Here is a 24,595-nt window from a genome sequence, read left to right on the forward strand (position 1 = left end):
CGTTAATGCCACATGCGTGGAAATTATGCGCGTACGGTTCACCGTAGAATTCTCAAAACGTCAGTTGCGCGTTTGAAAGAACCGGAATAAACTTGACGTCAATAAAAGCTTGCGTCCGATGTAGCTTACTTGAAAACAACAAACGACAGACAAAACATGCTTGCGAGTGCAGAAATAACGAAACTTTTGATGAGAAAGGACTCGTAGAGTATCAAATAAACAATAAGAGGTCAGTAAATCTTTTTCGAAGTAGCGGGGAGTTTGAAAGCTTTCTAAACGTGAACGAAAAGGCGATCGACGATTCGTATTGCTGACATAGCAAGAAGACATTCAGACCAGCATAATAAAATAATTGGTGTCTGTTTTGGAGGGTAACAGTTGAAATTGACACCCCTCGGAAAACCATTGTTAACCTACGCTGATGCGTCGGTTGACAATGGTTTTCCTTGGGGTGTCAATTTCAACTGTTATCCTTCAAAACAGGCACCATTTATATATTATGATAATGTACAGATAGATGCTACTATTTATTGTACATTTTTTATAGATGGGGAATACACAGAAAAATAAATACACCAATGACTACAAAGGCTGTTTAGTGACAGATATACGGTGAGTACTTCAACTTTTTCAAACATTTTGTCATCAATACATCGTATTAAAAATAGCAAGAATGTTAAATACTATTTGTATTGAAAATTTAAAATACAAAAGATTTTTTCTAAAAATCATGCAATTTTTTTTTTCTGTAAGAGACTTATTTAGTGATGCCGAGTAAGAAAACGTTTAAATTTAATTGCGTGTTGTTAAGTTAAGTTAAGTGTTGTTAATGTATTAACGAAGTTTTAATTCAACTAACAATAGTTAATTTTATGCATATCTCTCGATGAAGACACCATTCGAATAACAAATTTCACTACACTTGTTCAATATTTAAATATTTTACTGATGCAAGGCGATAATAGTCAACTAACAATTAAATCTTTGAGGTTGCTTGAACTGGTTTAAGCTTTTTTTTTCCCATGGTTAACTTTCCTAATTTAAGTATTATTGTTCTTATAGCACCTGCAAATGGTGTTCATGTCGCCAAACATCGACAATCAGGAGAGAACTCTGAACTCTGAGTACAATCATTGTAGCTCTCTGGTCATCCATCCCACATCTTAAAGATCAAATCTGCAGCTACCTACACCACAGAGCGCTACTTAAATATATTTAATACATACATTGTACTGTTATTGTGCACTTCCTATTTAACTTTTAATCAAACACTTATTTCGGGTCTCCAAACGCAAACCATGGACTTTGCAATAATAATCCAATTCGAGGCGGGGAAGGGACCTTTACATGAAGTGAATTATGTCCTCAAAGTACCATTAATTTATATAAAATTTCATTAAAGATAAATCATTATTCCGATCAATTCAATACGTTCGTGTAGAGTACTAGTATAACATGCTTACTCCTGCTGATCTCATCTGTCAAATTTTCAGGGTGTGTGTTTTATTCCCTGTTTAATAATTTGTATTGAATTTAGGTTTCAGAGATATATTACTGTTACACTTCACCATTTAAGTAAAAAAGGAATTACGGAATTTTTGAAAAAGTTTGAAGAATATTTATTTAAACTTGTGCAATTTCCAATGAAAAAAAGTAAAAATTAAATTTTTTTTTTAACATTTTAACAGGAATGGTAGTATTATAGTAAAGTTCTCAATGTTCTTCTACACAAAAGACATCGTGACCTCGGACAATGTAAAAACAGAAATATCTAAGTACTTGAGGACACGCCCTAATGTCACCTTTGCTAGTGTGTTCAATGTGTCAATTGAAATAGAAACATTAGATGTTGGAGTAAGTCGACAAGAACAAACTGAGTATGACATTGCCATATCAAAATCCCAATTTGTCCCACCTTCTTCGATAACAACTACCGTCCAACCAACGACTGTACCAACTACAACTCTTGACGATAGCACCTCCAGTGCTTTACAGGATGAAACTACTATGACAGACAGCAGCATCTCTGCTTCTACACTCACTGAATTAACAACCACTGAGGCTGATACTACAGAAAGCGACACGTCAACTGTCCAATCCACATTAACATCAGTAACTACACCAACAACTTTAGAAGAAGATACAACAACTTCAGAAAGCGAATCAACAGAAAGTATTTTACTTACTTCGCCGATGATATCAACAGTTATGGCTACAGAGGATGATACTTCAGAGGACAGTTCAACTGCTTCACTTACAACAGTTATGCTCATTTCTTCATCAGATTCAACTCATCAGAGCGATAGCACTTCTGCAGTCACTGAAACTTCCACAACGACATCTCCTCAAGGTTCATCAACATCTTCTACCAACTCTCCTACAGGCAATACCAATGATTTAAATGATTCATCCACTGAAACAAGTACAATTACAACACTTGATTTTCAAGACACAACATTTACTACAAGCATTCCTAAGGATACATCAAATGTAACATCAGAGCTTCCGGATTCCAGCACTTCCTCTTCTTCGAATACAGAGACCACTTCTTCAACTTCACTAAATGAGATTACTACAACCGAGCAATATTCAGATGACAGCACCACCGAGACAGACTTTCCAGATTTGAATGTATCTAGTTCTTCTCTTCCTCCTGTTACCAATGCTTCTGATGTAATCACCTCTGATAGCCCAGCAACCATAACATACACTACTACCTCTCATCAACAATTTGCAGGTATTTTATATGTATGAAAAGGTCGTGTTTAATATTGTAAAATCACATATTTTCTGGGGTCAAATTTTCGTGGTTTGAGTAAAAACTCCTGGTTCGTTGGACTTTGAATTCGAGGATGAAGAATTGTTTAGTAGTTATGTATGTAACATTTTATATTTCGAAGTGGACATATATTCTTGGGTCACTTCATACCAAAAAAAAAACGAAAACTAAACCCCAACGAAATTTGTGATTTCACAGTAGTTTGTACTTTGACTAGTATTTTTAAAAATGGAAATTAAGAGCTTAAAGTTTATATAATACACGTTGACAGATGATTTTTAAATTCTTTATACTTTAGTACAAGTACTAGTAGTACATGTTTTTCTAGATGGGGGAATATTTTTACTTAAATTTTTTTTTTATTTAATGATATTAGACACTTGAACATTATTAGACCTTTTTACAAATCACTTTGGAGGGAAAAACTATCTTTTAAAATGGCATGCTTATTTTCTTTATTCAAGAAACAATTCTAAATAATACAATGAAAGAATCAATTCCAGATTAAGCAAGCAACATATTTAAATAAAAATATACATTTAATTTGAATTAGTTTTAGAGTGAAAAATCCAAACAAACAGTACTTTATCTTTTAAAAAAAATAGTGCAAAGTATAATTTGTACAAATATTCTTACAAATGCTTCGAAATGACGGTTTTGAAATTACTTTTAATTTCTTATTACGTAGTGCTATGGTTTTAAAATTGACATTTGTGTATTGATGATCATGAGTGTATTTATATCTTGTGTACATATTATAATTTCCGATAAATAAATGATTTTTTTATTTTATGAAAGTCACGGTTGTACCCTTTCATTTGAATCGGTAAAGATAAATGCCTTTGATACCAGTTCTGTTATTCTTTATTTCAGTTGTTGCGATGGATCACTCATATGGTGAAATTGGCAAAGTGGTTGAACATACTTGCAGAATTGAAATCAGAAGTGGCGAATGGGAGCAGATATATCTCAGACAATCTGACAGAAAAGAGAATCTAGGAGTTTATCTTAAAAATGGCAGTACTGTTTCATACACCAACGACAGTATTCTCACTCCCAAATTTGAGACAGGTTCCTCTGGGATAAATGCTTCAGTGATCTTTAACTTAACCGAGTATCCATCGGAACGCTGTGGATCTAGACAATTTGAATTTGTTTGCAGTGTGCAGATGAAAAATGGACATTTCTTCAATACTACTGCCAGCTTTACAATAATTGGTGAGAAAAAATACTTACAGAGTTCGATTTAATTTTTTTTAACTCAAATAAAAAAAAACATTAAATAATTTTCCTGATTTTAAAGGTTCTAGTATCAATCATTCTATATATGATATTCAAACTTTTTAAGTCGATGAATTAGGATTTATAATATGTCTATATGACTTAAAAAAGGAATTTTCTTTAAGCTGACTTGAATTTAAACTTTTGCTTAAATAGTTAAAAGTTAATTTGTCAATTCTGACAATGAGAGCTAAATATAATTTGAATTTTTTTTGTCAATTTTAAATGTTGGAGATCTCAATAAATTGCTGGAATATTTAGTTTTGATACACGTGTGATGTACAAATTGACTACATTTAAATACATGTTATTGTAACATATATCGATAAGCATTCTTTTTTATTGTAGTTACGAATAATCATTAAAAATATTTTACATTTTATTTTAGCTCCAATGACACCACCAGCTGTTACTGTTCGAGCAACCAAACACGTGATCAACATCACGAGCAATGAAACCTTCGCCGGTGTCCTGATCAGCTGTAATGCGACAAAAGACCAGTCTAACGATTCCGCTCAAGATGTAGGAATTCGAATTTTCAACTCTACTGATCATAAAATCGCAGAATTTGTCTATTTTCCAGATAGAAGTGGAATGTATACTCCAAGTTGTGGAGAATGGGTCTTTGTTCAAGAAACTGAACCTACGGTGTTTTCATATCGCACAGATTTAAATGGATCGACACTTTACTGTTTTTTACAAAACGCTGGAGCAGGGAACAAGGTTGTTTTAAGTAACAACGTTACGCTGACTTTTGGTGCATTAGAAACAGAGACCTGAAAGTTTTTGAATTTAACATGTGTTTATCCTCTACTAGAATACAACAATCGTAAAATCCGCACATTTATTTAAGGAAAGAAAAGGCATCAAAATGGAGTATATTTGAAGATAACACTATTAAATTGCGCACAGACTAGCCATTTTAGTCTTCCAGTTCACCTTTCTAAAGTTATCTGTCTGTTATGATTTCTTGGAATCATTTTCTAATGAAGATTTTTTTATCATGTCTTAGAATTTCAGTAATTGCACTCTCATGTTGAGGTCATAGTTAGCAAAAAAAAAAAAAAAATCAAAAAAAAAAACAGAACCTTGACATGCTGTTTACTACCTTTCAAAATAAATAAAATGATTTTGCCATAAGTAATAACTCACAACTTTCCAGAGTGAAGTTCACATCTATTAATTGGAAAATCTTGTAATCAAACCAATGAAGCAGAATTCATTCACAAGCATCTGCATTAAAAAAAAAATCTAACGTCTTATATACCGTATAGCGGGTTATTTTAGCGCGGTGCTAATTTTTGGTTATTTTGGCATTTTGATGATAGTGCACTAAAATTTTAATCGCTAAAATAGTCTGTACTCTTCTTAGTATCCATTTGCAAAGAGCTGAAACCCTGCGTCCGCTAAAATAAATTACGCAAAAGTTATTGGCATACTTTAGAGCAGGCAAAACACCAAATTTTACACCCGCCAAGAAAACCCGCTATATGGTATTAAAAACATTTTTATTTCATTACTTTGTTGATTCGATGTATAGTTTTGTGAACTCTAGAGAAAAGATACCAAATAGCCTGACACATTTGTTATATATTTGGATATTTTACGAGAAAAATACGTTAACTGCTAAATTAATCTATCAACCAAATATTTTTATAAACATTATGATTTTTTCATCTTCCCTTTCACCATTATCACATGATATAGAGTTTATCAGTTAAACTGATCCTATATGGAAGAAAACGATTTATATTCGATCAATTTTATTAAAAGAGGCAAATTACTGAGAAAAATGATGAAACAAAAATATCAACCATCTCCTTTAAAGTACGCAGATTTTCGAAAATTCTCTTGTCGAAATAATGACCTGGTTAGTATACAGTTAAAGTATATCATTAAGGGAGTTAGCAAGATTCCAGTTCCCCATGACCTGGACTATTTCCCGAGGCTTATACCGATACAAATTTAAATTGAAAAGATCACCTCGTTAAAAAAATATTGATTTACAAATTTACTTATCATTATTCGTCGCAAATACCAAATAAAAAGACAGTTACTCCAGAATTCTAATTCAATCATTGCATTTTGTTGTTTACGTCTTATTTTGTTGCGTTTTGTTACATGAAATACGTCACGAAGCGTTGTGTTTTGCGTCGCTCTTTTATGACGTCACAATGAAAGTCTATAACCGCGAATTAGCATGACTAGCTTTCGACCGAGGGATTAGTTAAAAAAAACTAACGCACGGCGATTAGTCGATTCACATCGATTTCTAGGGAATTGTTCAGATCTATTCACTTAATTTTATATAGGGAAAATCAGTAGAGGTATAATAACAATACCTATCTATCATTAAGTTGTATGTGATTAAATTTTCATCCAAATTGATCGATTAATATTTTCTCGATGATTGTCGACGATTTTTTTTTCGTTTATCCAATCATGACAAGGAGCGTATGGTGGGTGTGACCGATAGACAGGGGATGATTACTAATCCATGGCACATGACCCATCTCTGATGATGTAAGAGGTCTGTTTGTTTGTTTGTTTGTCCTTTTAATTTATATTATTCATTGTGTACTTTTCAGCGTTATAACTGTGCTTTGTTTTCATTTTTCTCTTTAAAGTTTAAGGATTCAAAATTATAATTATAAAACATATGGTGACTTCACCTAAAAATTGTTCACTTTCCTCATACAATGGTTTATTTTAAAAAACGCCTCTATGCCCATTCAAAAAAGATCTACTCATTTAAAAAGTTTATATTTCATGTTTTGTAATTTTATAAGTGTCGAATAGTGCAAATAAAGCCTGTTTCCAGAAAGTGATAGTTTAAGAGATGAGAGAACCTTTTACCTACTACAAGTTGTTAGAACCTTCTTGTGGTATTCGTCTAATAAAATAGGCTTTATATATTTATAACGTATAACATATATATATCATTGACGAAGAAATTTCCTTTTTACACCAGAAATAATACATGACCTAAGATTCCCTCGGATGTGTTGTAAAGTTTCCTTTTTTTCCAGGAATCACGCGTGATTGAGGAATAAGGAAGATTCCGTCCCCTCCCCGGTCTTCTCCAAGTTCTACTTGTAATCTTATAAGTTGTTTCTTCCGTATGTATATATGTAACTTAGTGACCTCTAGTCCTTAAAATTTTAAGAATTTTTATGGAAAGTTTTGATAGATGGACAAATAAACCATTTATTTACCGCTTTGTATTGGATAGAATAATAATTCAGATTTTTTTTTTCATTATTTTGATGATTAAAAATTCATTTTAATTCTCTTTTCTAAATTTAACATACTAGATATGTTAGAAGGTTTAATTATACCTTATGAAAAGTAAATTTCAAAACAGTAAAATTATGAGAAGTTTTATTGATATCTTTTCAGTAACAAATATTTTTTATCGCATGACATTCCTCATATTTGTTTGTTTGGGTTTTTTTCTTTTGTTTGTTGGTTTTTTTTGTAGAATCTGGATAATAATGTTTTCTTGATTTCTTTTAAAATTTGCTTCTTCACAAATTGATATATTTTCACGAACTTGACTTATACAGACTTTTTCTTCCTCTCCATGTCTCCATGTACCCCAACAACCAGAAATGTACGGCAGACTTTCTAGTACATACGATGTATATTATGCGTTAACTTTACCATCAAAATTGTGGGCATTTAAACAAGTGCAATTCAAATGCATTACCTAATTAAGGTGACCATACATGTTTGCAACAAGGAATCCACCCATAAAATTACAAAACAACATTTGCCTTACCTCAAACTTTTATTCATTGAAGCTTTCTTTTGGGAGCAACGTCATAATCGTAACATTCAATGCAAAAATTAATCATATTAAATCAAACCATATAATTTGCATATTAGTATTTTTACAGAGACAAAAGAAAGATAGGTTCCAAGGATACAACTTTAACGCATATTTGCCTTGTAAAAAACCCAGAGAAATCAAAAAACTACCTTATTCTTATCAAAACATGATATTTTTAAACATATTTGTATATATCAAGTATATATACACATACGTTAATGTTACAGGGATTAAAAAATCGTTCAGAATCAGCATTTTGTAAATTCTATTGTCTTTATCATGACATATCACTGTATGGTATTTTAGCCGACTTAATTCATACTAATCGTAAGGCCTTTGTGTCATATTACATATGATGAATACCGAAGTTCTGTCTATATGATTAATACAAGTAGAGCTTTTTTAAAAAGCTTACCGTCTTTAGCACAATCTTAAGCAGTAAACTGATCTACACTTATCAGGCCGTATAATTCTTTTGAATTTTGTATTTCACTGACATTAGCGCTACCAAGGTTGTCGCTCGGTCATCTCCGTAAACTCTGACTGGCCGAGAGCTTTCGGCAAACCTCGGCTGATTCCATTCCCTTCGCAGAAGGATAAAACGTACGCTGAACTAGGACCTGGGGTCCCCCGCAAATAGTTCGTCATTTTGCGTAGTAATAAAACATTCTAGGAACTCTCCAGGCATTAAAGGCACAAAAGTAAATTCATCGATATCATCAATACGGAGACCTCAGGTCACCTTATATATTAATTGAATTTTATATGATAGACAATTTTCTTTGTCTTACTCCAAAATAATCATATTTATAACTTTATAAAGAAGAACTTTCTAATATATATATATTAGCAGAAACGTGAAAATAATAAAGGGTGACCAGATGTAACCTAATATTTTACATCAATAGGGGGACCAAAGATCACCTTACATTGTACAACGGTAGGGGGACCAGAGGCCACCTTATATTTAACATCATTAGGGAGACCAGTTGTCACCTTACATTGTACATCATCAGAGGGATCATAGGTCACCTTACATTTTAAATCAATAGGGGTCCAAAGGTAATATTTTATTGCACATAATAGGGGGACCTGGGGATACCTTATATCGTACATCATTTGGGGGACCAGAGGTCACCATATAATGTACATCAGTAGGGGGACTACAGGTAACCTAATATTGTACTGTACATAAGTAGAGGGACCAGTGGGCACCTTATATTGTACATCATTAGGGAGACCAGAGGGCACCTTATATTGTGCATCAGTGGGGGGGGGAGAGGGCACCTTATACTATACATCAGTAGGGGGACCACTGGACACCTAATATTGTACATCAGTAGTAGGACCAGAGGTCATCTTATATTGTTCATCAGCAGAAGGACCAGAGGACACCTTATATTATACATAAGTAAGGGGACCAGAGGTCACCTTATATTTAACATCAGTAGGATGACTAGAGGTCACCTTATATTGTACATCAGCAGGGGGACCAAGGGTCACCTTATATTGTACATCAGAAGGGGGACCAGAGGTCACCTTATATTGTGCATCGGTAGGGGGACCAGAGGCTACCTTATATTGTTCATCAGTAAGGGAGACCAGAGGTCACTTTATATCCAACAACAGAAGGGGGACGAGAGGTCACCTTATATCTAACATCAGAAGGGGGACCAGAGGTCACCTTATATTGTACATCAGTAGAGGGACCGGAGGCCTCTTTATATTGTATATCAGCAGGGGGACCAGGGGTCACTTTATATTTAAAATCAGAATGGGGACCAGAGGTCATCTTATATTGTACATCAGCAGGGGGACCAGAGACCACTTTATATTGTACATCCAAAGGGGGACCAGAGGTCACCTTATATTTAACACCAGAAGGGGGACTAGAGGTCACCTTATATTGTACATCAGTAAGGGGATGAGAGGTCACTTCATATTGAGCATCAGCAGGGATACCAGGGGTCACCTAATATTGTACATTGGCAGGGGGACCAGAGGTCACCTTACATTGTACATTAAAAGGGGACCAGAGGACATCTTATATTGTACATCAGTAGGGGGACCTAAGGCCATTTTTTATTGTATATCAGTAGGGGGACCAGAGGTCACCTTTAATTGAACATCAGAAGGGGACCAGAGGTCACCTTATATTGCACATCAGTAAGGAGATCAAAGGACACTTTATACTGTGCATCAGCAGGGGGACCAGGGATCACCTTATATTGTGAATCAGTAGGACCAGAGGCCACCTTATATTGTACACCAGTAGGGGGACCAGAGGTCACCTCATATTGTACATCAGAAGGGGACCAGTAAGGGGACCAGAGGTCACCTTATATTATACATCAGTAGGAGGACTAATGGAGTTTTATAAAGAGACTTACTTTTACATTAGACAGCTGACTTTTACATTTTAAGTAATGGAGTAAGTCATTGTTTAAATTGTAAAAGTCAGTAGTCGATTGTAAAAGTAAGTCTCTTCATAAAACTCCAGTGGTCACCTCATATTGTACATCAGAAGGGGGGCCAGATGTATTGTACATCAGTAAGGGGATCAGAGGCCACTTTATATTGCACATCAGTAGGGGGATCAAAGGTCACCGTATATTGTACATCAATAGGGGGACTAGAGGTCACCTCATATTGTACATCAGTAGGGGGACCAGAGGACACCTGATATTGTACATCGGTAGGTCACCTTATACAAGGGTCGTTTAATAATGTCTTCGGTGCTCGGAAAGAAACAAAAGTCGCTTTTCAATAATTTAGTTATAATGATTTAACCTATGATTATCTTTTCATTAAAACACATGTAAGTAACATTTTTATCCAATTTCTGATTCATTTTCAATTGTTTTTCGAACTCATTTTCTGGTATGAACCTTTGTATACTGGATTATTGCAGATCCTATGATTTCCTGGACTTGTTTCTTCCTTCTGAAAGGCGTTTTCTCAAGTTTGGCAAATGGAACAAGTCCAAAGGCGAAAGATCTGGCGAATATTGTTAACGTGAATGAACATTAACTTTTGTTTATCCCCAAGACTCCTTTACTCTTCAGGGCTTTCGGGTTTGGACGCTGTCATGGAAAAAATCTTATGTTGTGGATTCCTTATTCTCATTAACCTTTTGATTTTTTGCCAAAAAATTGCTTTCTAGATTCCTCCAGCAATTAAACTGCATCACCGAATACGAATTTGAACAATAAGACCACTAATATTTAAGAAAATTGCCCATAAATCTATCCTTGTGCTCTTGCAATTCCCTGCTCTTCTTAGACCTTTGCTTTTTTTTGTCAAGTACATCATATTGTAAATTTGTTTTGAGGGTTTTAAGCAATAGATTCAAGTTTCATTATCTGTTTGAAATTCAAATAAACGTGGATAACTACAATTACTGATATTTTTAATAATTGTTCATATATTCTGATATGCAGTCGTTTTCACTCATTTTTTAAGGGTTACTTTTGAGTAATACGCTTTTTTTTTCCTGTCAAACGTTTTTAAAACAGTGTGAACTACTCCCGAAATGATGTGTATTTTGAAAGAGGGCGTATAAGGCGTGTACAATCCCCCGCTCTGAGACAAAATGTTTTTCAAATTTCAAAATCCACAAAAAAGCTATATTTTTCTAAAATCATGTTCTCAGTAATGTCATCTTCAAAATATTTTATCATTTTATTTTTCTGAACGACTTATCATTTGATAATATTTATTTCAAAGTTGATAGTTAAGCATATTTAGTGGAAAATGGGTTTAATAGAGGTATAAAAAACGAATTTTGAACATGAATGGGTCAAGTCTCCATTCTTCGTGAACGCTTAAATGATGGAAATGTAACAAACCCGTCCATTTAAATCACACTGAAAGACTTCAATAGTGCATATACTTCGTAGCGTACCGGTAGTGGTTAAAGCGGTTGGTCTTGGACTAAACCTGAGCTATGAAGAGAGTTCGAATCATACATGAAGCTTTTTCTTTTTCTTTTATTTTTTTGTTTTCAAATGTCATAAAAACATGAATAAAAAATAAATTATTCATAAATTATTAAAACAATGAAATAAAGAATTTGATTTGCAAAAGATGATATAAACCATAAAATTTTGAAAAAATACTACTTTTCGAATTGAGAAATATCTTTTTTCAGATCGCGGAATTGTCCTTGCCTTGTATGCCTCCATTCTTTGCTATGTGTCGTATAGTCAATCATACACAATCAGTGATTATTTGTTGAAATTTGGCAAACAGTACATTATTTGTTTAATTTTTGTTTGCAAAAACGGTATTCATTTTTGATCCCCATTATATACATTTTATCAGTGAAATCCAATTGCTCAATTGTCTAGAAAACAAACATTGATTGCAGTAAATTTTTACATATTTCAGTGAGTATTTCTTTGGGATTCTTAACAAATTTTACAACAGCTTTAATGGACGGTTTAATTTTACTTTAGTTTACTGATTCTTTACAATTCATTTTTAATGCAGTGTCTCGAATACCCTTGTTTTCCAGCTTCTCACAATAATGACTTAAAACTATGTGATGAAAAGTAGTCACATCAATTGTTATAAATTCAAGCTTTCTATTGCATGTCATACAGTTCAGGACATTATTTATTGAACAGCCCTCGTAATTTGTACATCAGTAGAGGGACAAGAGGTCACATTATATTGTACATCATTAAAAACTAATGATGACACTTTTGAACGACAATGAAGAAACCGGAAGACACTTTATATTTTACATCAATAAGAAGGCCAGAGGTCATCTTATAATATTATATTGTAAGTCAACAGGGAAACCAGAAGACACCTAATATTTTACATAAATATTGAGACCAAAGGACTTATTTGGTCACCTGAATCAACGCATGTGACTTATTGCTATCAGTTTTTTTCTGGCGTCGTGCGCTGTGCATTGTGCGTTTACATTTAAACATTTTCAGCTTTTCTCTGTAATCCCTCAACCATTTACAACCAATTTTGGCATAAAGCATCTATGGGTGAAAGGGAAATTTTTTTTAATTCATGGTCCCTGCCCTCCACCCCCTAAGGCAAGAATGTTTGGGCGTAATTACTACAATTGATGAAATCTTTCAAAATCTTCTTTACTCATTTACATCAAGCCGTCGAACTGTTGGCATAATTATCATAAGCATTGACTCCATACCAAAGTTGTGAAATTCATTGTCCCAGGGTCAGGGGCCCTGGGGTTAGGAAAGGGCTATAAAATTTATATTAATTTATAATCTCTCTCACTTCGTCTGTCCGAATATAAATTAATTATACTTTTTATTCTGTATTGAAAGAATAATCAACTCATATGTATGGAATGCTGCTCGTCAGAACGTTTATTACAAATTTAACACATTTGTATTCATTTCAACACACGTTATTTTTAATCATTAAATAATACTTATATACATACATATATATATATATATATATATATATATATATATATATATATATATATATATATATATATATATATATATATATATATATATATATATATATATATATATATATATATATATATATATATATATATATATGTGCTTAATTTACTGGTTTCCATTCCTTACACGTTCTGTACGAGCGGTATAGTAACTTTTTAAGCACGCACATGCTATTTATATGACCATGTCACGTGACATAAAAACCACACAGATCCACCATTCTGTTCACACAGGAAATACCCATAACGACAATAATAATAATTATGAAATGCATTTATTCTTTGAAAATATTTCCCTCTGCCCCTGGATATTAAACAAACTAACTACATGCAAAGTTGTGATGAGGAAGGGTATTCTCTCCAAAGTTTTGAAATTCGTGACCCAAAGGTCAGGGGTTCCGGTGTTACGCTGGGGCTATATAAACTGTAAAGTTTATATTCATTAAAGAGGCTGAGGGGTGGCAGCCATTTTCAGACTATTTTGATCTCCTTTAAAAGAAGAGCTCCATATAAAGATATACAAAAATGATCAAATTTTAAAAACTAAAATGTATGAATTTTTTCTTTGCCAAATGATAGTTGGCAGCTTATGATACCGTATCTAAAAAAAAGTAAGTTAAAACTGATGGTTAATTTGTGGTTAATTTGTTGTCCCCCAGCCTCCTTAATTCTTTAAAAAAAAATCTTCCTCTCTGCTCCTGGATATTAATTAAACTAACTACATATAGTTATGATAAGCAAGGGAGTGTCTTCCAGAATTATAAATTTCAAGGCCCCTGGCTCATGGGTACCATGTCATTTGTAGACAATACTGTAATTGAATTAATGCTTTGAAATTTGTTCTTTGGTATAAACCAATTTTTCTTATGTACAATGGTCCTTTTTTCAAAATTGTGAAATGTATGACCTTAGGATGAGGGTTTTTGTGATCAATGAGCAAGTTACTAATTATTGCTAATTATTACCGCTTATTTGAAAATGAAAGTTTTAAAGTTTTACAAGATGTTCAAATGACCTATAAGATCCATAGGCCTCTTGTCGTGTTCTTAAGTGAACGTCTAGCATCTCGTTAATATGCATTTTATCTGTACCCACTGGTCCGCCCTTGTTTTCTTTTTAGGTGTCTGTTGGTTAAGACGAGTCTAGAATCGTTGATGCTTTATCTCTCTGCATTCATATAATATTTTTTGTCTGATTTCTTTAAAAATGTACAACAAAGGGGACCACTGGTCTCCTTATTTATGTACAATACAAGGTGACCTCTGGTCCCCCTTCTGTTATCTCCTACTGATGTACAATATAAGGTGTCCTTTCGTCCTCCTAATGTTGTACAATATAAGCTAACCCCTGGCCCTCTACTGTTGTACTATATAAGGTGACCCCTGGTCCCCCTGCTTTTGTAAAATATAAGGTGACCCCTGGTTCCCCTACTAATGTTCCCTACTTATGTACAATATGAGGTGACCTATGGTCCCATTACTGATGTACAATATAAGGTGACATCTGGTCACCCTACTGGTGTACAAAATAAGAAACCCCTGGTCCCCCTACTGATGAATAATATAAGGTGTCCTCTGGTCCCCCTACGGATGTCCCCAACTTATGAACAATATAAGATGTACCCTGGACACCCTGCTGTTGTACAACATAAGAAGTCCTATGGTCCCCCTACTGATGTACAATATAAGATGACCCTGGTCCCCCTGCTGATGTATAATATAAGGTGTCCTCTGGTCTCCCTACTGATGTACAATATAAGGTGACCCCTGGTCCCCCTACTCATGTACAATATAAGATGTCCCCAGGTCTCCCTACTGGTGTACAATAAAAGATGTCCCCTGGTTCAACAACTGATGTACAATATAAGGTGTCCTCTGATCCCCCTACTGATGTACAAAATAAGGTGCCCTCTGGTCCCCCTACTGATGTTCATAATAAGGTGTCCTCTGGTCCCCTTACTGATGTACAATATAAGGTGACCCCTAGTCCCCCTACCAATGTACGATATATGGTGTCCTCTGGTCCTCCTACTGATATACAATATAAGGTTACCTCTGGTCCCCCTATTGATATACAATATAAGGTGACCTCTAGTCCCCCTACTGATGTCCCCTACCATAAGGTGCCCTCTGATCCCTTTATTGATCTAAAGTGTAATATTAGGTGTCCTCTGGTCCCCTACTGATGTTCAATATAAAGTGTCCTCTGGTCCCCCTACTGATGTACAATATAAAGTGCCCTCTGGTCCCCCTACTGATGTACATTATAAGGTGCCATCTAGTCCCCCTACTGATGTACAATATAAGGTTACCCCAAGTCCCCCTACCAATGTACGATATATGGTGTCCTCTGGTCCCCCAATTGATATACAATATAAGGTTACCTCTGGTCCCCCTATTGATATACAATGTAAGGTTACCTCTAGTCCCCCTACTGATGTACAATATAAGGTGTCCTCTGGTCCCCCTAATGATCTAAAGTGTAATATAAGGTGTGTTCTGGTCCCCCTACTGATGTACAATATAAGAGGACCTCTGGTCCCCCTACTGATGTACAATACAGGGTTACCTTTGGTCCCCCTATTGATGTAAAGTGTAATATTAAGTGTCCTCTGGTCCCCTACTGATGTTCAATATAAGGTGATCACAGGTCCCCTACTGATGAACAATACATAAGGTGACCTCTGGTCCCCCTACTGATGCCCCCTACTGATGTACAAAATAAGGTGACCTCTGGTCCCCCTATTGATTTAAATTGTAATACTAGGTGTCCTCTGGTCCCCCTACGGATGTACAATTTAAGGTGACCTCTGGTCCCCCTACTGCTGTACAATATAAGGTGACCTCTGTCCCCCTTCTGATGTCCCCTACTGATGTACAAAATAAGTTGACATCTAGTCCCCCTACTATAGCTAATGTACAATATAAGGTTGACTCGAGTCCCCCAACTGATGTACAATATAAGGTTACTCCTGGTCCCCCTACTGATGTACAATATAAGGTTACCTCTAGTCCCCCTACTGATGTACAGTATAAGGTGACCTCTGGTCCCCCTACATATGTATAATTAAAGGTGACCTCTGCTCTACTACTGATGTCCACTACTGATGTACAGTATAAGGTGACCTCTGGTCCCCTACTGATGTGCAATATAAGGTGACTCCTGGTCCCCCTACTGATGTACAATATAAGGTGACCTCTGGTCCCCCAACTGATATACAATATAAGGTGACCTCCTGGTCCCCCTACTGATATACAATATAAGGTTACCTCTGGTCCCCCAACTGATGTACAGTATAAGGTGACCTCTGGTCCCCCTAAATATGTAGAATTTAAAGGTGACCTCTGCTCTCCTACTGATGCCCACTACTGATGTAGAGTATAAGGTGACCTCTGGTCCCCCTACTACAGCTGATGTACAATATAAGGTTGCCTCTGGTCCCCCAAATGATGTACAATATAAAGTGACTCCTGGTCCCCCTATTGATGTACAATTTAAGGTGACCTCTGGTCCCCCTACTGCTGTACAATATAAGGTGACCTCTGGTCCCCCTTCTTATGTACAATATAAGGTGACCTCTGCTCCCCCTTCTGATGTCCCCTACTGATGTACAAAATAAGGTGACATCTAGTCCCCTACTATAGCTAATGTACAATATAAGGTTGACTCGAGTCCCCCAACTGATGTACAATATAAGGTTACTCCTGGTCCCCCTAATGATGTACAATATAAGGTGACCTCTGGTCCCCCTACTGATGTGCAATATAAGGTGACTCCTGGTCCCCCTACTGATGTACAATATAAGGTTGCCTCTGGTCGCCCAACTGATGTACAATATAAGGTGACTCCTGGTCCCCCTACTGATATACAATATAAGGTTACCTCTAGTCCCCAAACTGATGTACAGTATAAGGTGACCTCTGGTCCCCCTACATATGTAGAATTAAAGGTGACCTCTGCTCTCCTACTGATGTCCACCACTGATGTAAAATAAAAGGTGACTCCTGGTCCCCCTGCTGATGTACAATATAAAGTGACCTCTGTTCCCTCTACTTTAGCTAATGTACAATATAAGGTTGCCTCTGGTCCCCCAACTGATGTGCAATATAAGGTGATTCCTGGTCCCCCTTTTGACGTAGGATATAAGGTGACCTCTGGTCCCACTAATGATGTACAATATAAGCCGTTCTCTGGTCCCCTTACTGTTGTCCCCTACTGATGTACAATATAAGGTGACCTCTGGTCCCCCTTCATATGTAGAATTAAAGGTGACCTCTGCTCCCCCTACTGATGTACAGTATAAGGTGACCTCTGGTCCCCCTACTGATGTACAATTTAAGGTGACCTCTGGTCCCCCTACTACAGCTGATGTACAATATAAGGTTGCCTCTGTTCCCCCAAATGATGTAAAATATAAAGTGACTCCTGGTCCTCTTATTGATGTACAATTTAAGGTGACCTCTGGTCCCCCTACTGCTGTACAGTATAAGGTGACCTCTGGTCCCCCTACATATGTAGAATTAAAGGTGACCTCTGCTCTCCTACTGATGTCCACCACTGATGTAAAATAAAAGGTGACTCCTGGTCCCCCTGCTGATGTACAATATCAGGTGACTCCTGGTCCCCCTGATGATGTACAATATAAGGTGACCTCTGGTCCCCCTACTTTAGCTAATGTACAATATAAGGTTGCCTCTGGTCCCCCAACTGATGTGCAATATAAGGTGATTCCTGGTCCCCGTTTTGACGTAGGATATAAAGTGACCTCTGGTCCCACTAATGATGTACAATATAAGCCGTTCTCTGGTCCCCTTACTGTTGTCCCCTACTGATGTACAATATAAGGTGACCTCTGGTTCCCCTACATATGTAGAATTAAAGGTGACCTCTGCTCCCCCTACTGATGTACAGTATAAGGTGACCTCTGGTCCCCCTACTGATGTACAATTTAAGGTGACTTCTGGTCCCCCTACTATAGCTGATGTACAATATAAGGTTGCCTCTGGTCCCCCAAATGATGTACAATATAAAGTGACTCCTGGTCCCCCTATTGATGTACAATTTAAGGTGACCTCTGGTCCCCCTACTGCTGTACAATATAAGGTGACCTCTGCTCTCCTACTGATGTCCCCTACTAATGTACAATATAAGGTGACCTCTGGTCCCCCCATTGACGTACAATTTAAGGTGACCTCTGGTCCCCCTACATATGTATAATTAAAGGTGACCTCTGGTCCCCCTAATGATGTAGAATATAAGGTGTTTTCTGGCCCCCTTTCTGTTGTCCGCTACTTATGTACAATATAAGGTGTCTTCTGGTCCCCCTACATATGTAGAATTCAAAATGCCCTCTAGTCCCCCTACTGATTCAGTATAAGGTGCCCTCTGGTCCCCCTACTGATGTAGAGTATAAGGTGTCCTCTGGTCCCCCTACTGATGTACCCTTCTGATGTACAGTATAAGGTGACTTCTGGTCAACCTAATGATGTATTATATAAGGTGACACACTGGTCCTCTTACTGATGTACAATATTAGGTGTCCTCTGGTCCTCCTACTGATGTACAAATAAGGTGTCCTCTGGTCCCCCTACTGATGAACATTAAGGTGTCCTCTTGTTCCCCTACTGATGTAAAGTTTAAGGTGACCTCTGGTCCCCCTACTTATGTACTATATAAGGTGACCTTTGCTCTCCCTACTGATGTCCCCCTACTGATGTACAATATAAGGTGACCTCTGGTCCCCCTACTGATGTACAATATTACTTGTTCTCTGGTCACCTTACTGTTGTCCCCTACTGATGTGTACTATAACGTTACATGGAATAAAATCATAGGGGAGACCACAAGTCACCTAACGTAATCCATAAATGTTAAACGCTTATATATCATATATCGCATAAAATTGCAGTTAATGTTGCTCAGCACCCACCCTCCACCCCTCTATCTTTTCTAATACCCATCAGATGGTTATTCCTTTTAAAAAATTGTTTGTTTTACACTTTAAAGGCTTCACAGTATTACGATTTATTCTATTTTCACTTTACGTATGCAACGCACTACATTTTGTAGCGGAGTAAACAGTTCCGATAATCGTGAACTGAGCAGGGGACCTCAGGTCCTAGTTCAGCGTACGTTTTATCCTTCTGCATTCCCTTCTTCAAACAAGAAAGAGGAAAAGAATAATAACAAAATGTAAAGCCTGAAAGCTATAAAAATCAAATTTTATTTATAATGAAATTAAAAGAGACCTTTTTATTTATTGCTATAAAAAATACAATGTTATTAAGAGTTAATTACTGCTGATTTTGCTGTTCGTTTTGTCATTTTTTAAAGATTGGAAATCTTGCAAAATTGTTAAGTCGTACGAAAATAAGATCATCAGAAAGTTATCTCCCTTGCCTTGAACAGCATTTCAACCAATGAAAAAAATGAAAATTTTCTCATCATGCAATTTCTACCAATCACAAAAGAGAGGAAGTGCATAGTCCGAAGACTGTAAAAAACTTCAACTATACAATACCGTCTTCCAAGGAAGACGGTAACAAAGAGCTCACGCCGGATGTGACCGATCAAAAAGGGGTGCTAACTCATCATAGGCGGCGGATCCAATCTCTGGAATTTCCAGGTGTCTGGGTTGTTTGTTTGTTTGTTTTTTGGTTTAACGTCTATCTCAAAAAATTTTCACTCAATGTAGACGTCACCACATGGCGACTTCATGGGCGGCAAAGTTAGTCATTTATTCGTCAATCAGGGCCATTGAAGAAAGGGAGGTCTTTTTAGTACAAGTCGAAAAAAAATTCCACCGGTTCGACAAATACTAATCTATTAATTTCTTTATTATTAGTTATAAACCTGGTTATTTTTTTTTTATTTTACAGATGTCAATAATGTAACCTTTATTTGCAACAATTTCACAGTTCTATGAATAGATGATACACTCAACGAAAATCCCGAAAAGGATCATTACTTCATACAATATCACAATTTTTTCCATCTATGTAGGTCTTCTATTCGTATTTATTTTTTTAATTGTCGGTTGATTTATTGATTGAAAGTATATTTTCAAAAAAATATTCCAAACTAATTGCTAAACGAGAAAGCGGTTGGCGTGTCAGTCTCTATTAAAAGAAATATAATAAAGATTTTTTGTGCTTTGGGTCCAACTCCCAAGAAATTCATTTCTAATAAATAATTCAGCTAACTAAATTTTCCTTGGAAAAAATTACTTGTCACACATTTCTTTCATGAACTATGGAGATAACAAACATTTTTCAAGCTCTAAAGTCCATTGAAATATAGTATATAATAGGAGCAGAGCAAACTCGGACTTCTAATATATCAGAGGTGGGAATCAGGTGCCATGGCAGAGTGAGCATCCCCTGTCGACCAGTCACACTCACAGTGTGCACCTTGTCGTGATATGGGGGAAAGATTCTAGACAATTTAGTGACTGTAAATTTATTTAAACAATATGTAATATTTGAAACATAATAAGATTGGACAACAGGTACTGCCTATATATAACTCTTATCCACATGTACAGTGAGTGTGAATAATGGCCTGACAATTAATTTGGAAAAAAGTTAGCATTTAACTTAATGATAGATCGTAAATAATAATTGCATGGATAATAACTTAATAACTAATAGTTGCTGGGTTGACCTACATGTAATTTCTATCTGTGTAATCTCTCAATTTTTTTCAGATTTTATTTATCAAAACAGTATTATTGTATAATATTGTATTATAACTTTGAACTATTAAATATGTACTGTTAAATCCAAAATTATTATAAGTGTATTATATAAAATATGAGTGGAAATGTGGGACTGAGGAACACTTGACCTGAGGTTTCATCCCCCAGTTTAGACTCATTAAGAGTCCTTGTATTATATTTATGTAATATTTGTTATTTTGTAAACTGATGAGCTGTATTTGTCCAAAGTTACTGTAAATGTATTATATTCGGCGTGTACGATATTTGGCGCAAATTGAATTTTCAACAAGTTGGCGTAGATTTGATTTAGCCCCTCTGAATGTGCTTTACATAAACCTTTATACACAAAGCATTTAGCGATGTACTTGATTTAGCGGAGGCTGCTTTCAGCGAAAGGCGCCAAAAAGAAAACAACCAATTGTAATATGTTTACAGTTTATTCTGAATAAACTATATCAATATCTTCAAAAACTACAACTTTGCTCTATAATTAACTTGATTACAATAAGATTTTTTTTCGTTTAAGGACAGATGAAACAAACAAAAAAAGGATGCCTTGATAGATATATATTTCTAGGTCTATTCTTTACAAATAATACAAGTAATAAATTTCCAAAATATTAAGAAAATTGTAAACGTTCGATGATGTTAAAAAAATTATACCCTTCTACAGCAATTCTTGGAAATATTTTTTCCCTTCAAAATTAAAATCACGCAGTTTAACTTGTTCGTCTTACTCATTGAAATATGACTCAAACTGATATTCTCAATCTTTGTGACAACGGTTTGTATCATCTGTCCATAATTAAACCATATAGCCTCAAACGCCACCAAACCCAATTCTAAAATGGACATGCATATATAGAGATTTTTTATGTGTTCTTTTTGGACTTGTTTGTTTTCTGAAAATGTAAATACTGAATCTAAAATTAATCGCAATTCAATTCTTGGAAGGAACTTTTCCCGAACTCCACACTCGATCAAAAACTTTTTTGCATTGCTTTATTTAAGCTTAACAGAATTATATAACATATGGTACATTATATATTATATAATGATATTATTGTTAAAAAATATTATTTAAATGCTTGTACAACAGGTCTTTCTTTTATGATACTAAGATAATTTTTTTTCTAAATTGTATGTTCATTTGTTTCTTTATGATACCAAGGTATGTTTCCCTATATTCTATGAAAAATTGTTTGAAGCCGTTTTAATTTAATGTTAAACAATTGACTGTATTGAAACTAGCCACACCGAGTCGTATTTAAGCGTGTTCTACGGAGGGACAAATCAAATTTGCTATGATGCGGAGCTAAACATCCAAACAAATACAATATAAATAATCAATCATTGATCATATCTAGATCCCTCTTTCTTTTTCTTTATTTTCACAATATAAAATCATACATGTACAATTTTGATCATATTTTTGGGGAACTTTATTTTGGGGGTCACTTTATGGGATAAAATATCAAATATATCCCATTTAAGTGCAGCCATTATGTTCAGCAGAAATTGCTTTCCTGTGTAGATAAGTGAGGGTTAAGTGATTGTCTAATCTTCCTTGTTTAGCGATCAATGCTTATAAAACTGTAAAGTTAAAATAATAAAACACTTTTTAAAAACAAGAATTAAATTAGTTTGCAGTTGTTTTGTTTTATCTGGTTTTTCCCAATTCCATTTTTGGTTTAAATATTTTATTGGTTTCAATAGCAATGTCCTGATGAGTTTTTCAGTTTCTTTTAATAATTAACAATGTTTGAAAACTGAAATTCATATAAATATACACTTTTTATTTATTTTATTTAAATATCTCAAGACATCGAATTATGTATGATAAATAATGTGTTGATATATTCAATTAAAAATTTATTAGCAGAAGGTGTATATTTTTAAAAGATACTTATTATTCTTTATTTTTCCAACTTTATCACTTTATATGGTTTGAGATAAATAGAAAGAATGACACTAAATTTTTTGTTTGTTTGAAACAATGACATTTAATTTTTTTCTATCTTAGTGTTAACGTTGCTCGAGACTTGTCAAAAAATTCAGTCTTACCGTACATTGTAAATCGAACAATATCAAGATAGTGAAAATAGTAAAAAAGAAAATATACTGAAAGGAAAAAGAAACGCAGGGTAAACTTTTGGGGAGAATTTAATTTATTTTTCTTAAAATATTTTTTTAGTTTTCCTATCTAACTTTTAAAATTATCTTTTAATAAGATATAACCAAATTCCCATTTGATTTTGTCTAATAATTCATGAGTTATTGAAGCTCAAATGACGATACCCCCCAAAAGTGAAAATCGAAAACTTTCATTATCTTCAATGTCTCTCCCGTGCATCTGTCAGAGCCTTATTTCTCCTTTGCATGGAATTTCATCAGAGTGTTTATCTTTCAAACCCAGGCTATATTTGGCTTGAGTAACCACGCAAAAAAAATAAGTCAAATGGTGTGCGCATGCGCCAGTGAGAGGAATGCAACAGAAAGTTGACTGCCTCAAAAACACAAATTGCGGAATTGTTTTTTTTCAAATTTCCTATGAATGTAATGAATATAATCGTCTACTGTATAAATGACTGTTTTTGTGGTAGTAAGGTGGCGATTTAAGAGATGGCAGGACGAATAACCCGCTCGTAACATGGTTCTGTTTCGCGTTAACGTCTTTGTCACGGTTGATTGAAAACCTTTCCAGACCCTCTCTGACAACTAGTAACAAGTTTTATGGGGGAAAATTTACAAGAAACTGCTCAGTAAACCGTTGTTGCTTTTTTCATTAATTGGGCAATTCGAAAACAAGACCCCATTGAACTTCTGCAAACTGAACCAAGATTGCAAGAAATTCATAATGTCTCTTAATATCGAAAAACGATGTGCATACCGCATCTGCATCAAATAATGCAACAAGATTTGTTGACAAACTCGTCGTTATCAAATTGCGTGTGTTTTGGGCTTTTTTGCGTTTTCCTTACGTGACGTCAAAAAATTTATGGTTGAGTAATTCTGAATACTGATTTTGGTGCACAGTAACTAAATTTCTCTTCTGACCAATTTTCGTAATTTTCGGTCATGTGGTCAAAATTTTATCGAATATTATGCTACCCTGCGTTTCTTTTTCCTTTCAGTATATGAAATTGGAGTAGGAATTTAAGTTTTCCCTCGACTTCAATTCCTAGAAATATAAGCATTTTTTTCTATTAAGTTATGAAGAATTGCATTCTTTGCTGTTTAATATATAACAAAAACTATTTAAGGAATGAAGCTTATTTCAACTTATGTTATCCGATATAACATAACTTGGGGCAGTTTACGCTTTATAAACCGAAAAGCGGTTTATAAGAAAGCGTAAACTGCCCCAAGTTTTGTTATATCGGATAACATAAGTTGAAATTAGCTTCATTCCTTATAATTTAATTTCAGTGTAGACAATGAGACAATATTTCCTCCGGAATAGGCTTCAAATTGAGCATTATTTTAAAAGAAACGTCAAGCGGAGTAATACGTTTTTGACGC

At 35.0% G+C, this 24,595-nt stretch overlaps 1 pseudogene; it reads left to right on the top strand.

Moving 5' to 3' along the window:
* The first annotated feature begins 1,710 nt into the window (after positions 1–1,710).
* LOC134248117 (serine-rich adhesin for platelets-like) lies at positions 1,711–9,783 on the top strand (annotated as a pseudogene).
* Positions 9,784–24,595: the final 14,812 nt, after the last annotated feature.

The sequence above is a fragment of the Saccostrea cucullata genome, unplaced genomic scaffold, assembly GCF_032062105.1.
Source record: "Saccostrea cucullata isolate Sc308-1 unplaced genomic scaffold, CSIRO_AGI_Scuc_v1 ctg5432, whole genome shotgun sequence".
NCBI classification, from domain to species: Eukaryota; Metazoa; Mollusca; class Bivalvia; order Ostreida; family Ostreidae; genus Saccostrea; species Saccostrea cuccullata.